The 16,922-nt window shown below is 35.7% G+C and overlaps 1 protein-coding gene and 1 pseudogene across 3 annotated transcripts in view; one reads left to right on the top strand and one right to left on the bottom strand.

Moving 5' to 3' along the window:
* The window catches only part of ARHGAP44 (Rho GTPase activating protein 44), a 191,803-nt gene that overhangs the window by 11,005 nt on the left and 163,876 nt on the right, over positions 1 to 16,922 (top strand). The window lies entirely within an intron of this gene.
* Positions 5,042 to 5,156, bottom strand: LOC140530679 (U6atac minor spliceosomal RNA; annotated as a pseudogene).

Below are 16,922 nucleotides of genomic sequence, written 5' to 3'. Positions count from 1 at the left end.
ATGTAATTTAAGCAGGTCACTTGGGCCTATTAATGAATGGGAAAGATCTTCCCATTTAAATTACCACTCCATTCGACCACAAGATCTTTCCTATTTATTACATAGATTGATGGGGCAACTGGTGTCAACAGCATTGTAACAGGGATAACAGAAAATAAGCATATAAAAAAATATCTTAGGCAACTGGTGTCAACAGAACTTTACAAAAATGTAACAGGGGTCACACAAAATAAATAAATAAATCAATATCTTAAGGTGGGACTTGAGGACAAGCACCTCTTCATTCCCCTCTCGAATGGGGTCCAAAATACTGGGGTAAGGGACAAAAGTCTCTTCTTCTATAGCTACTTCCTGCTAAAATTGGATGTAGAACTATCCCTGCCCCAAGAGGTCCCATTTGAGAGGTCAGTTCTTTAGCTGGCATCTGGAGCTTGGTTGACGCTGGATCTAAGGGTGACACATCATAGTCATGGACAAAGGGTGACATCTGCCCTAAGCAGTCAGGCACCTGCAGGTAGATGGTACTAAACCTGCAGAAAACAAATCTAGTACACACATGGAACAGGCAAAAAAAAAGAAACAAGGAGATGATAATCAGAAGCAGGGTAGCTATAGGGTCAGCTGTGCTTCTAGAGTCCATGTACCCACTATCATAGCCTCATTCATGGTAGAACATTAAGGATACAATTTGGCAATCGTTCTCCTGAATAAACAACAGTTACAGTATTATCCTTCCCATGTGCTGTAATTCCCACAGCCTGTGGAACATCATCTGGTTTCCATTTTACCCATACTCTAGCTCCCAATCTTATTCTATCAGGAGAACCCAATCTTTCAGTTTCTCTGCTAGTTATTTCAAAAGGAGGGTCAGTTTCCACAAGGGGTGTTGTTTCACAAGGAATAATAATCACTTCAATTATTCTATCATTTTTACAAAACCGTATGAGTTCTTCAACTAAATTTTGAAATGTCACAATAATTTCTCCTTAATAATAAGAATCTGTCACTCCAGGCAATACATGTATTCCTCCAGCTGCTAATTCTGATTTAGGTAATATCCACCTAAAATTAATTTTAGGGATTCTCATACATATACCAGTAGAGATTTTTCTTATTTCTTTTCTATCCATCTTAAAGTCCTCTAAACAATGTAAATCATATCCTGCTGAAACAGGTGTCCCTGGATATGGTGCTGGGACATCTGGCCTCATAGTCCAATACTCAATATTTGGGATCTTATGTGTTTGCCATTTTCTGATTTGCTGATTTGGAGTCATCATTCTACCTAGTGGTGTACTTCCTCCCAATGGTCTATTATTTAAATTATGCAAAGCAGTGAACAGACTATCTTTCCAATGTTGGCAAGAATTATTAGAACTTAAGTTCTTTTACTGTTCTTTCAGTAATCCATTCATCCTTTCAATTAACTCAGACACTTATGGATAATATGGAATATGATACATCCATTCTATGTTGTTTAATACACAATATCTCTTCATTTCATTACCTTTGAAATGTGACCCATTGTCACTTTGAATTTGCATTGGGGTTCCATAATATAGACATGATATCTAGAGTTTTACAGGTGTTTTTCTGGGTCACATGCTTATAAGGACAAGCCACCAGTACACCTGAATAGGTGTCAACACAAGTACATATAAATTTGCAACCTTTATCTTGGGGTAGGGGTCCAGTATAATCTATTTGACAAATTTGGGCTGCTACTTTCCCCCTTGCTATCTCTAGTTACTACCTGAGGAACAGTTCATTCCTTTTCCAACTGACATATATAACATTCCTCTGCTACTTGCTTTAACAAGGAATGAAAGATACTAATACCTCAGTCTTGTATCCACTGGTATGTCACCTGGACCCTAAATGACTGGCTGTTTGATGGACCCATTTTGCTAGTACCAGATCATCAGTTGGTGTCAGAGTAGGGACAATATATTGAGAAGCAATTTTTGCTAGTTGATTAGCATGTACATTGTACTCATGTTCTGGCATAGTGAGAGCCATATGAGCATCTACCTGGAAAACTAACAAATTAGCAACCAAAAACATGTCCCATGTATCTTCCCGTAATTCTTTGCTCCAGACTTGTTTGTCATGAATTTCCTAATTTTGATTTTTTCACATGGGCATCCATGTAGCTTTACCCATTAGCTACCACCCATGTGTCAGTGAATATATGACACTGTCCTCCTTGTTCTGTTTTAACAGCTTGATATACTGCTGTAAATTCAGCATATTGACAACTTCCACTATCCAAATACTTTCCAAAGTCCACCTAATACATGGGTAATAGGCTGCTGCTTTCCATTATCCCTTGTGGCACAAATATTTTGCTGCCTCATCAGTAAACCATGCATATCTCTTCTGTTCTTCAGTTAATCCATCATATCCCTCATTCCATTTTACCAAGGACTGTACCAATTGTTGCTTTGGTTCAAGGGATGTATCATTTCCCTCAGCATATATGTTTACTTTCAATTCATGTAAAGCAGAAACTGCACTTTTGCCTGCTTTAGATCTATTTTGAATATACCATTTCCATTTAATTATGTTAACCTCTTGAACATGTCCAATTCTATGAGAAGATGGGGTACTCATTATCTAGGTCATAATCAGGATTCCAGACCTTAATATTACCTCATGGTCCAAAGTCGGTTGCTCACTCTCTACCAAAGCCCTATATGCAGCTAACAACTGCTTTTCAAAAGGAGTATATTGAATTTCAGGTAAAGGGAGGTTCTTAGATCAAAATCCCAAGTATACATTTTAGCTTTGTTTTTGCCATATTTTTTTTTGCCATATTGATCCTGTATAGTCACTTTTAATTCCAGTGGGCCACTTTGCATAGGCTATAAATCTAGGGTCAATTGTATAGTGACCTTTGCTTCTTCAAAAGCTTTACTCTGCTCAAGTCCCCAGTCAAATTCATATTTTTTCCTAGTAATTTTACATAAGGATTTCAAAATTTGTCCTTGATGCACTATGCGATGTCACCAATATCCAAATAATTCTATAAACTTTTGGGCCTCTTTCTTATTGGTGTGGATGGGAAAATACTGAATCTTTTGTCAGACTTGCAGGAAAATCTCTCACAGCCCTTTATTCCATTTTATACCCCAAAATTTTATGGTTTGATCTGACCCTTGAATCTTTGTTGGTTTAATTTCCCACCCTTTGCTTTTCATTTACTCAATTAAAAGCATCAAACTCTTCTTCACTTCTTTTACATATTTTTACCTATTTTGTGATATGGTCTATGTAGTGGGTAAATAGTACACCAAGTAGCTCTAATTCATCTAAGTGTTCAGCCATAATTCTATGACAAATAGTGGGGCTATGCAGACATTCTTGTGGCAAGCATGTAAAAGTATATTGTCTGTCCTGCCAAGTGAAAACAAATTGGTCCCATCGTTTAGAATCTATTGGGATAGTACAGAAAGCATTGTATAAATCAATAACTGTATACCAAGTCCCATGATATTTCTAGATCCGTTCTATTAAGGTAATGGTATCTGGAATAGCAGCATGCAGGGGAGGAGTAACCTTATTCAATTGTCTATAATCCACTGTCATCCTCCATGTCCCATCTAACTTCTGTACTGTTCAGACAGGATTATTCCATTGAGTGGTTGTAGGGACTAACACTCTTGTGTGAACATATTCCTTTATAGTATTAGTAATTTCATCTTGCCTTCCTGGCATACAATACTGCTTTAAAGTAATTATGTTAGAAGGTTCAGGTAAAGTAATTGGGTCTGTTTTTATTTTGCCCACTAAAACTGTGGGTAAAAAAATTCCTATCTTCCTTACTACAAATTGGTATCTCCCCTAGGGTAAATTTAGAGTCATATCTCTCAATATATTTCATCCAATGATGTATTCAGGAGTGGGTACAATTACCACAGTATATTTTTCATAAGTAATTGTCCAATTTTCATCATTAGCTTGACTTGTCTGGCTGATATTTCAGCCCCTCCCAGTTCTGTGATGGTGAAAGGATGTTTAAACTTATCAGGGTTTCCATATATAAAGGAGGCCTCCACCTAAGTTTCTATTAATTCCCTAGTTACAGTATTTGATCTGTTTTTCCAATATATGATCAAACTGATATGGATCTGTAATCCCATCTGTGTATTTCGTTGGCACGTGACCAATTTCCTCTTCTCTCTGATGGTATAATGCATTTGTATACAATGTTTCAGGAGGATCTGTAGGGGCAGTTCTTACTTCTCTATTCCATTTTGTATCAAGCCCTTTTTCTTGATACATTCTGTATAGTTCATTAGTTGGAATACCATTTATGTTTCCAAAATCTACCTCTGCTCTCAATAGAGCAGTAAAAAATTCTTTCTTTATCCATCTATTCTGACTTTGAATCAGTTGGAAATTTATATTTTCCCCAGTTCCTCAAGTCACTTAACTGTGAAATATTGTCCAGCATCTCTGAAAGAGGGTGCCCTAATCCCTCCATTATTATAGTCAAAACTAGGTGCTTGTAAGTAGGAGGAGCCGTCTTTACTATTATATTCCTATGGGAAACTGCTAAGGGGGTGTCATGGTAATATCTTCATTTCAGATCACTATGGCAGTCTTCATTGCTTCCTCTTTTAACTTTCTTATAGAGTCCCTAAGTGAATACCAGAGTCTCTCTCCACTAGGCCACATAGAATCAGTAGGATACACCTTACTGCATCCTTCTTGAGACAAAGCTAACAGATTAGTCGTATTGTTACCTCCTTGCATATTGTAATCTCTAAAAGTTTGCTGTACAAAAGGATTCTGATTGGTACCTATAAATTTAAAGCAATCCATGTCATCTATCAAAACTCCCCCAGTTCCTTCATCACTGATTCTCACCATCCAAGATATTAATGATTCTCCCATCCTTTGGGTGAACTGACTCAAAATATCTGTGACCTCCTGCTGAGTAAAATCCTCAATTATTTCCATAAACACTGTGTCACCTGCTTGGTTCTCTTTTCACTTTAGTGTGGGGTAAACTTTGGCCTTAGAAGTCTCCCCTTGCATGGTTAGATGCCATAGGTGGCAATGCCTCAACCATATATGTGTTGTTAAGGCCACTAGGACCTCTTCCATCCTTATCAAGGGGAGTGCTAACTTTCTGTCCTTTGACAGCGTCCTCTTCCTGCAACATCGTTTCGTTTTCCAACTCTGACTTAGTTATATTTTCTACCCATGCACACTCCTGGTAGTAGTCTTCCTGGCAACTGGGCTGGGTCTGTATAAAGGTTGCATATACACTTCTTCTGCCAGCCTTCCTCTTCTTCTCAGCTAAATGAATAACCTTTTCTTCCACCTGAAACCCCCCAGCCTGCTCTTTTAAAGGAGAGCCCGAATGTTGAGAATTCCTATGCAAACTAGCTGATTCTTTTTTCATACAAATTTTTTTTCGTTCAGCAGCTCATCTCTGCTTTCACACATAATACAGCAACCTGTTAATAAAATCCAGCCTCTCCTAAATACCCCTGACAGATTTTTTCCCTGGTCTTATTGGTATTCCTTGCAAACACCTTTCCAAGTCTCTAAGTTCCCCCTCCTTTAACCTCACTTTTCAGTTTTTACAGGGTCGAGTGCTTCTAGCTCATTCCTTTACTAGGGAGGAATACAGTAAATCCTCCCATCCTGGGAATCGATCTCTTCTTCTAAATCCTTTCTGCCTTCAAATAGAGATTGTATACCCATTGATCTTGTTTGTGACACCAGTTGTATCACCACAGCACCAAGAGCGACTATAAATATGCCAGCATAGTTCATAATCACAAAGTATAACAGACTTTCCATAAAGAAGGCAGAAGAAAAACATTTTTTCAGACACCAGAAAGCCAAATCCCAAAATAGGAAAGTCAAATCATAGTAGCCAAGAAGTCAATACACATTATCCCTGTAGGGGACTAAGCCATTCCCAAGCCTCCTTCCCCTGCTGAAGCCTTCCCATAAACAAACACTAAGGAGCCTAGCTGTGCCTGCTTGCCTGTGACCTCTCTCTCCATCCACCCTAATTTCTCTCGGTAACTTTCTCTCAGTTCTGCTCCACCTTCCTGTTCTACCTGTTCAGCAAGCTCCACCCACTACATGTGACTTAGGCTTCCATGTGATTTAAGCAGGTCATATGGGCCTATTAATGAATGAGAAAGGTCTTCCCATTCAAATTACCATTACAGTTGCCTGATTAATTTCCTACTTTAATTTAGTCAATTAAAATTCTTCTTCCTTTCCTTCCATTCAATTAATTTTGTTTGTTTTTAAATTCCATTTTCTGACTATTTTCTGAATTGAACTTCTTTCTCTCCTTGTCTTCATTATTTGTCTTCCCTTTCTGTCAATTCTGGATTTTTATTCTTTCATTCATGGCCCTTACACTTATTTGGTTCTTTTTTTGTCTCTGTACTTTTCATGGAATTAAAACTCCTATGTACTTATGTTGGGCTCCCTCATCTAAATAGTTTCTGTGATTTTACCTTGTTAATCTTGCTCCTGGTTCCCCTTTTACATTGTGCATCACTTAGAAATTTCAATTTCTATAGGTGATGAAAATGCTCAATGGCAGAAATGTTCTTATGTCTTTGATTATGTAGTTCATTATTAACCTTTGTCTTCTCCATGACCATTTTCCCCCATGTGCCTTGAAATTTCCTGCCAAAATCTATTTCTTCTTACTCTTTTGAGTGTCATGTGCCTCAAGGAGTTCTGATTCCCCTTCTCATGGGGGCAGCATTATGCCCATTGTAAAGTCCCCATCGCCATTTATAGAATGTCTTCTCATGCCATTTAAATAAATACCCCCTAATATCAAAGAAATAATATTCCTCCTTTCACCACTGCTGCCCCCTTTGCTTCCTCACTCATTCTTCTATAGGCTCTCTTCTTCCTGAGAAAATTATAGGAATTATATCTCCTTCATTTTCAGCCTTTATCTTGATTGGAGAATGTCACATATTCTTTTTTCCTTCTCTTTTTATACATCTTCCCATTCTATAATTAGTCTTATAAAAAGCTTTTATTCACCTGTAAACAGGATACTGTGAAGTTAAGTTCATGATGTTTCAGACTCCTTTCTATTTGATTTTGAATTTAATCCTTGTTTTTTATATACATGTAGAAAAAATGTCACAAAGATCTGTTATTTTCTCCTTCTTGTTGTTGTTGTACTTCATCTCTTTTGCATCTCTGTTATCTCAGGGGTTTTGAAAAGCAAATATTTTCTTCACATCTGGATTTCTTTCTAGGAATTCAAAATTTTTCAGGGTAGGTTACCTTGGGTTGCATTTTGAACACCTTTGTACTTCAGATCTCCTTTTGTGATTTCTGTTGTGTGAATTAATCTTGTGTTTAAATTTTTCTTTCTTTCATATTTTAAGGTCTTTATTTTGTTTTCTTGCAGAATCTATCTTTGTCAGTATAACTGTTCAATTTAACTACTATACATTTTGAGGTTTCTAGCATAAGATCTTGGAGTCTATCTGAGGCTTCTTAAAATTAGCACTTGGTTTCTTATTTTCAGAAATTCTGGGAAGTTTTCTTATGTGCATGTGTGTATTCTGTATGTGTGTGTATATGTATGTATTTGTATAGGGGTGTGTGTATATATATATATATATATATATATATATATATATATATATATATATATATATATATATATATATATATATATATATATATATATATATACCTACAAGAAAGAGGATGCCATGAAGACATGGTACATACAGAGATTGCCCTGGGTTTTTTAAGTAGATGCATGGGAAGCAAAAGAAGCAAGAGGATTTTCCAAATTGTTCTTTACATCTTGAGAGTTTCTCATATAAAAATTGTGTGGCATCTACTTTGGACTCACTTAACCAGCTTCTTTTCACCCTGGCAGGTTTGATCCCCAGAAAAAAAAACCAAAACTACTACTTTCTTCAGGACTGTAGGGATAATCTTGAATGGCTGCAGTTTCTAACACATTATCAATCGACCAGTTGAACTCTTTTAGTTTTTATAAATAAGCCTTACTGAGAAGATATACAGCAAGAACAATTGTCAATAAAAAACTCCTACTCTCAAACCAGTACATTCTACCTTCTTGCACAAATGTTCCAAGAAGAGTTGTGTCAAACCTAAAACAAAAAATTAGTTAGGCAGAAATGTAGAGAATGTGTAGAGTAAAGACGTACCTTCAAAATCCTAGTCGTGGAAGCCCTTCATAGATTCCTCATAGAGTTTCCCTTAGGTGTAGCTCTTATGGATTCTGAGGATGGGTACTTTTCTGTGGTTACTAGTCAGGATATCTCTCTTTCACAATGGTTCACAATTTTTGGCACCACGAATAACCTTGGGTGACTGTATTTACATATACATCTGCAGCTTTTTCCTCTATTGTTAGCTGCTATCATTCTGATGGCCACTACTACCACCATAAGTAGACTCCAATTGCTAATAGAACATGCAATGGCTTTGATGTATCTACCAAACTCACAAAATCTCCTGGGCACTCCTATCTTGGAATACTTATTCACCTAAAATCAGGGAAGAACAAAGAAAGAATAGAGGTACCATGTGTTCATAGCATCCAGGTGGGAGATAAGGCAGCTGCTCTTTCTCCCACAGGAGTTTGTTGTTCGTTTGTTTGGTTTTCTTACTTACTACTATAAAGGAAGAGACTGAGAAATTGCTGGATTGTCACTATAGTGTACAAACTCAGTTTCAGCACAGAAGCTTACAAAATAAATTTTCCTTGTCACTCAGTCCTTATATAGTCTGCCCATAGTCCCCAGTTATTTGATTTATAATTTTTTCAACTACAAATTTCAAAACTCTACAGTCACATGCAAATGGAATGAGGGATCACAACCATCTTTCACTGTTATTAACTCAGTTTTTGTTTTCTTTTACACAACTCTTTCCAATACATTTATTTCACTTTATATTAGTTAGTTTATGTCTTTCCGGTTTTTTCTGAGATCATCCTGCTCATTATTTCTTATAGCACAATAGTATTCCATCACAATCATATACCATAACTTTTTGTCATTGCCTAACCAATGGGTATCCCTGAAATTGTTCATTCTTTGCCACCATAAAAAAGTTATAAATATTTTTATAACTATAGGTCCTTTTCCTTTTTTTCTTTGATCTCCTTGGGATACAGACCTAGTAGTGGTATTGCTAGGTCAAAAGTGAATGAATTAGTGTCCCAGTTTTCCCATATCACCTGCAACATTTGTCATTTTCCTTTTCTGTCCTATGAGCCAGTCTGATAGGTGTGGTGGTACCTCAGAATGTTTTAATTTGCAATTCTATAATCACTAGTGATTTAGAGTATTTTTCATATAACTAGAGATAACTTTGATTTCTTCTTTTAAAAGCTCTCTGTTCATAGCCTTTGACCATTTATTGATTAGGTAATGACTTGTATTCTTTTAAATTTGATTCAGCTCCCCACATACTTGAGAAATAACGCCTTCACCAGAAGATTCTGCTGCAAAAACCTTCTTCCAATTTTATGCCTTCCCTTCAATCCAGACCACATTGGTTCTGTTCAAGTAGCAGCCCTTAAACTTAATGTAATCAGAATTATTTACTCTGCATCCCACAAGGCTCTCCATCTCTCATCTGATCACAAACTCTTCCCTTATCCATACATCCAACAGGCAAATCATTCTATGCACCCCCAATTTCCTCACAGCACCATGCCCATGACCAAATCATGCAGTCCACTCTGCTATCCACTTCTGCTTTATGAGTTTTTCCTATTCACCTCTCTCTCTCTCTCTCTCTCTCTCTCTCTCTCTCTCTCTCTCTCTCTCTCTCTCTCTCTCTCTCTCTCTCCCTCTCTCTTTTTTTCTCTTTCTCTCTCTCTGCCTGTCCTTCCTCCTCAAAAGTATTTTGCTTTTAACGACTGCCTCCTCCAATCTTCCCTTTTATCTGCACCTCTGCACCACACCCTCTTCTTTTCTCTCCTTCCCCACCTAATTCTCTGTAGGGTAAGATAGATTTCTATATCCAACTGGTTGTGTATGTTGTTCCCTCTTTGAGCCAATTCCAATGAGAGAGAGGTTCAAAGATTGCCCCTCCATATTTCTTTCCACCTTAAAAGCTCTTTTGTATCTCTTTTATATTTAATTTACCCAATTATACCTCTCCCTTCTCCCAGTGCACCTCTCATTCTCATCCCTTAATTTTATTTTTTTTTATCTTCACATTATATTCCACTCACATCTGTGTCCTTTCTCTCCTTCTAACTGCCCTAATAATGATAAGTTCTTAAGAGTTATAAGTATCTTCTTCCCATGTAGGAATATAAACAGTTTAACCTTATTGAAAACCTAGTGATTTATCTTTCTTGTTTACCTTATCATCTCAGTTTAGGGCTGAGAGAGGAGTGCTAACACTTGTGGCTACAGGGGAGCAAAGGGCCAATCCTGGGTAAAGACAAGAGTGTAGACCAGGAAAGCAGTGACAACACCTCTCCCTGGATCATACCACTTTGGAAGCACTGCAAACATACAGCCCCCGAGAATTTGCTGTTAAAACAGCAGCACCAAAATGTCTGAACATTAGGACAGTGGCTCCCCACCCCAAGGTGAGCAGAGACAAAATTTAGCACAAAGTTCAAAGTCAAGAAATAGTCAGGAAAAATGATCAAACTACAAGAAAAAAGAACCTGATCTAAAAACTACTATGATGACAGTTCAGGGTAAAAAAGACACAGCAATACTGAAGTAAATGACACTTTAAAAAGCATAATTGACAAAATGATAAAATATGCACAAAAATTCACTGGAGAAAAGAACCTCAAAAAAGCAGAATTGGTCAAATGGAAAAAGAGGTACCAAAGACATTAATTACTTAAAAATTAACATTGGGCTAAGTGGAAGCTAATGACTATGAAGCATCAAGCAACAATAAAACAAAGATTGTGGAAAAACAGAAGAAAATGTGAAATATCTCATTGGAAAAACAGACCAAGAAAACAGAGATAATTTAAGAAGTATTGGACTATCTGCAAGCCAGGACCATAATCAGAGCTTAGACATCATATTTCAAGAAATTATATAGGAAAACTCTCCCAATATATAGAGGTAGAGGTAAAATAAAAATGGAAAGAATCCATCAGTCTCCCTTTCAAAAAACTTTCCACATGAAGACACATAGGAATAACATAGCCAAAATATAGAACTCTTGGTCAAGGAGAAAATGCTTCAAATATTCAGAAATAATTCCAGAATTATGGAGCTACAGTCAGTACCACATCATATTTAGCGACTACCACTATAGAGACATGGAGGACTTGACCTACTGAGGAAAGACAGACTATAATCCTACAGGTGAAAAAATAGACATTTAATGAAATGGAGAATATTATATCACATAAATGATGCATACAAGGGAGATATTCTACAAGAGATGAGAGAATGGGAGGGGGAGTGCTTGGACAACACTTGAACCTTACTCTCAATTAAACTGTTTCAAGGAGGGAAGAATACGTGTACATACCCAGTTGGGTACATGAATTCATCTTATGCAATGGGAAATGGAAAGGAAAGTAGTTAAGGGAAAGGTGAGATAAGGGGTGGAAGTGGAGGGGAGGAGATTAAGCAATGGTCAGTGGAAAAACAGACTTTTGAAGAGAGAAAAGAGTAAAAAGAGAAGAATAAGGATGAGGATTGAATGAAAGGCAATATGCAGTTAGCAATCATAACTGAGAATATGAATGGAATTAACTCACCCACAAAACAAAAGATAGTAGAATGGATTAGAATTTAGAAACCAACAATATTATATCAGAAACACACATTAATGGAAAGATACACAAATAATTTATTTTTTTAAATTAACTTACATACTTTTAGTTTTCAGCATTCACTTCCATAAGATATTGAGTTTTTAATTTTTCCCCCTCCTGCCCCCCTTCATCCCCAAGAAAGCATGTAATCTGATATAGGCTCTATTTATAAATTCTTATTAAACATATTTTCTTATTAGTCAAGATATAAAGAAGAATTAGAACCAATGGAAGGAACCATGAGAAAGAAAAAAACAAAACAACAACAAAAAAGAGAAAATAGTATGCTTCATTCTGCATTCAGATTCCATAGTTCTTTCTCTGGAAGTGGGATAGTGTTTTCCATCATGAATCTTTTTTGAGTTGTCTTAGATCCTGGCATTGCTAAGAAGAGCTAAGTCTATCAAAGTCAGTCATCCCACAATATGGCTATCACTGACAGTGTTCTCCTGGTTCTGCTGAATTCACTCAGCATCATTTCACTGAAGTCTTTCTAGGTTTTTCTGAAGTCATCCTGCTCATTATTTCTTATAGTACAATAGTATTCTATTCCATTCATATACCATAACTTGTTCGGCAGTTCAGAAACTGATAGACATCTCTTTGATGTCCAATTCTTGGCTACCACAAAAATGGCTGCTAGAAATATTTTTGTATATGTGGGTCCTTTTCCCATTTGTATGTTTTCTTTGTGATACAGACTTAAAAGTAGTAATGCTATATCAAAAGGTATGCAGTTTTAAAGCCCTCTAGGCATATTTCCAAACTGCTGTCCAGAATGGCTGGATCTAACAATGCATTAGTGTTCTAATTTTCCCACATATTTTCCAACATTTATCATTTTCCTGTTTTGTCATGTTAGTCAATCTGATAGGTGTGATGTGATACCTCAGGGTTGTTTTGACTTTAATCAATAGTGATTTAGAGAATTTTTTCATATGCCTATAGATAGCTTTAATTCTACATCTGAAAACTGCTTATTCATATCCTTTGTCCATTTGTCAATTGGGGAATGACTTATATTCTTATAATTTGACTCAGTTCTCTATGTATTTTAGAAATGAGTCCTTTCTCAGACTCACTGGCTGTAAAAATTGTTTCCCAGCTTTTTGCTTCCCTTCTAATCTTGGTTGCATTGACTTTGTGCAAAATCTTTTCAGTTTAATGTAATCAAAATCATCCATTTTGCATTTCATAATATTCTCCATCTCTTGTTTGGGCATAGATTCTTCCCTTCTCTGTAAATCTGACAGGTACACTATTCCTTGCTCTCCTAGTTTGCTTATATCAGCCTTTATGCCTAAATTGTGTAACTACTTTGACTTTGTCTTGGTATGCTGTATAAAATATTAATGTATCCCTAATTTCTCCCATACTATTTTCCAGTTTTCTCAGCAGTTTTTAATAGTGAGTTCTTATCCCAGAAGCTGGACTCTTTGTGTGTATCAAACCACAGGTTACTATAGTCATTGATTATTGTGTCTGTGTGCCTAACCTATTCCACTGATCCACTGCTCCATTTCTTAGCAAGTGCAAAGTAGTGTTGATGATTACTGCTTTATAATACAATATAAGATCTGGTGTGGCTAGGCCACCTTCCCTTGCATTTCTTTTCACTAATTCTGTTTATATTCTGAACCTTTCATTCCAGATGAATTTTGTAATTAATTTCTCTAGCTCTATAAAATAATTTTTGGCACTTTGATTGGCATGGCACAGAGTATGTAAATTAATTTAGGTAGTATTGTCATTTGTATTGTATTAGCTAAACCTACCTATGAGGAACTGATATGTTTCCAGTAATTTAGATCTGACTTTATTTGTGTGCAAAGTGTTTTGTAACTTTGGCAGGTACACTCCCAAATATTTTATATTGTGTATGGTTACTTTGCAGGGAATTTCTCTTTCTATCTCTTAGTGTTGGGTTTTCTTAGTAATATAAAGAAATCTCAATGGTTTATGTGGATTTATTTTTTATCCTACACCTTTGCTAAATTTGTTTATTTCAAATAGTTTTTCACTGGATTCTCTAGGATTATACCATCATGTCATCCACAAAGAGCGATAACTGTGTTTCTTCTTTGCCTATTCTAATTTCTTCAAATTCTTTTTCTTCACTTAGTACAAAAGCTAACATTTCTAGTAGTATTGAATAACAGTAGTTATGTGAAACATTGAAAATGGACATCCTTGTTTCACCTATTTTATTGGAAATGCTTCTAACTTATCACCATTACATATTATGCTTGCTGATGGTTTTAGATAGATGCCACTTATCTCTTTGAGGAAGTCTCCATTGATTCATATGATCTCTAGTGCTTTTAATAGGAATGGTTGTATTTTGTCAAAAGCTTTTTCTGCATCAATTGAGATAATCATATGATTTCTGTTAAATTTATTATTGATATGACCATTTATGCTACTAGTTTTTCTAATATTGAACTAGGCCTGCATTCCTAATATAAATACCACCTGATTATAATAATTTATCCTTGAGATAAGTTGTTGTAATCTCTCTGCTAATATTTTATTTAAAATTTTTACATCTGTATTCATTAGGGAATTTGGTCTATAATTTTCTTTCTCTATTTTGGCTCTTTCTGGTTTAGGTATCAGCACAATAATTGTATCATAAAAAGAATTTGGTACAATTCCTTCTTTGTCTATTTTCCTGAATAGTTGACATAGTATTGGAAATAATTGTTCTTCATATATGTGATAAAATTAACTTATAAATCCATCTGGCCCTGGAGAATTTTTCTTAGGAAATTTGTTGATGGCTTATTCAGTTTCTTTTTCTGAAACATGGTTATCAGATTATTTTATTTCCTCTTCTATTAATCTGGGCAATTTAAATTTTTTAATGAATATTCATCCATTTCACTAAGATTGTGAAATTTATTGGCATACAGTTGAGGAAAATAGTTCCTAATTATTGTTTTAATTCCCTCTTCACTGCTGGTGAATTCACCCTTTTCATTTTTGATACTGGTAATTGACTTTTCTTCTTTTTTATCAAATTAACCAAAAGTTTATGTATTTTATTGATTTTTTTCATAAAGCCAGCTTTTAGTTTTATTCATTAGTTCAATAGTTTTCTTAATTTCAGTTTTATTCATCTCTGCTTTGGTTTTCAAAATTTCTAATTTGGTATTTAGTTGCAGATTTTTAATTTCTTCTTTTTCTATCTTTTTAGTTGCATTCCCAATTCATTGATCTTCTCTTTCTCTATTTTATTCACGTAAGCATTTAGAGATATAGAATTTCCCCTAAGAAATGCTTTGGCACCATGCCATAATTTTTCATATAGTGTCTCATTATTGTCACTCTCTTGGATGAAGTTATAAACTGTTTCTATGATTTATTGTTTGACCTTAATATAATAAAATGACAATTCTACCTAAATTAATTTACTTATTCAGTGCCATATCAATCAAACTACCAGATAATTATTTTCTAGAGCTAGATAAAATAATATCAAAATTCATCTGGAAGAACAAAAGGTTCAGAATATCAAGGGAACTAATGAAAAGAAATGCTAGGGAAGGTGGCCTAGCCCTACGAGATCTCAAATTGTATTATAAAGCAGCAATCATCAAAACCACCTGATACTGGCTAATAAACAGAGGGTAGACCAGTAGAATAGGTTAGGTACTCAAGACACAATAATTAATTTATATGGCTATCTAATGTTTGATAAACCCAAGGACCCCAGCTTCTGGAATAAGAAATCATTGTTTGACAAAAATTGCTGGGAAACGGATAACAGTGTGGTGAAAACTGGGCAAAGGCCAAAGACTGACACTGTACACTATAATAAAATCCAAATGGATACATGATCTAAGTATAAAGATTGATACTATAAACAAATTAAGGGACAAAGAATAGTATATTTGTCAGATTTATGGGGAACAATTTTTGACTAAAGAAGAGATAAAGAATATTATGAAGTGCAAAATGGATAATTTTGATTACATTAAATTGAAAAATTTTTGTGCAAACAAACCCAATGCAACCAAGATTAGGAGGGAAGCAGAAAACTGGGAAAGAATTTTTGCAACTAGTGTCTGTGATAAAGCCCTCATCTCTAAAATATATAGAGAACTGAGTCAAATGTACAAGAATAAAAGTCATTCCCCAATTGGTAAATGGTCAAAAGATATGAACAAGGAATTTTCAGAGGAAGAAATTAAAGCTGTCTATAATCATATAAAAAATGCTCTAAATCACTATTAATTAGAGAGATACAAATCAAAACAACTCTGAGGTACCACATCACACATATCAGATTGGCTAACATGACAAAACAGGAAGATGACAAATGTTGAAGATGTGGGATTGTTGGAATACTAATTCATTGCTGGTGGAGCTATCATTCTGGAGAGCAATTTAGAACTGTACCCAAACAGCTACAGAAATCTGCATACCCTTTGACCCAGCAATATCGCTTCTGGGACTCTATCCCAAAGAGATCATAGAAATGGGAAAGTGTCCCACATGTACAAAAATATTTATAGCAACTATCTTTGTGGTGGCCCAAAACTGGAAATCAAGGGGATGCCCATCAACTGGAGAATGGCTGAATCAGTTGTAGTATATGAATGTAATGGGATACTATTGTGCTATGAGAAAAAATGAACAGGAAGACTTCAGAGAAGCCTGGAAAGACTTATATGAACTGATGCTGAGTAAAAGGAGCAGAACCAGGAGAACTTTGTACACAGCAGCAACCACAGTGTGAGAATTTTTTCTGGTAGACTTAGTACTTCATTGAAATGCATGCACTTAAAAAATTTCCGATGGACTCTTGAGGCAAAACACCTTCCACATCCAGAGAAAGAACTATGGAATTGGATCACAGATATAAACAGACTATTTACTTTTGTATTGTGTTTTGTTTTGTTTTATGGTTTCTCCCATACATTTTAATTCTTCCATGCAACATGTATTAAATAGGAACAGTGGGGCAGCTAGGTGGTGCAGTGGATAGAGCACCAGTGCAGGAGTCAGGAGGACCTGAGTTCAAATCTCACCTCAGACACTTGACCCTCACTAGCTGTGTGACCTTGGGCAAATCACTTAACCCCAATTGCCTCGTCCTGGGTCATCTCCAGTC

The sequence above is a fragment of the Notamacropus eugenii genome, chromosome 2, assembly GCF_028372415.1.
Source record: "Notamacropus eugenii isolate mMacEug1 chromosome 2, mMacEug1.pri_v2, whole genome shotgun sequence".
NCBI classification, from domain to species: domain Eukaryota; kingdom Metazoa; phylum Chordata; class Mammalia; order Diprotodontia; family Macropodidae; genus Notamacropus; species Notamacropus eugenii.
This window is presented reverse-complemented; position numbering and strand designations above follow the sequence as displayed.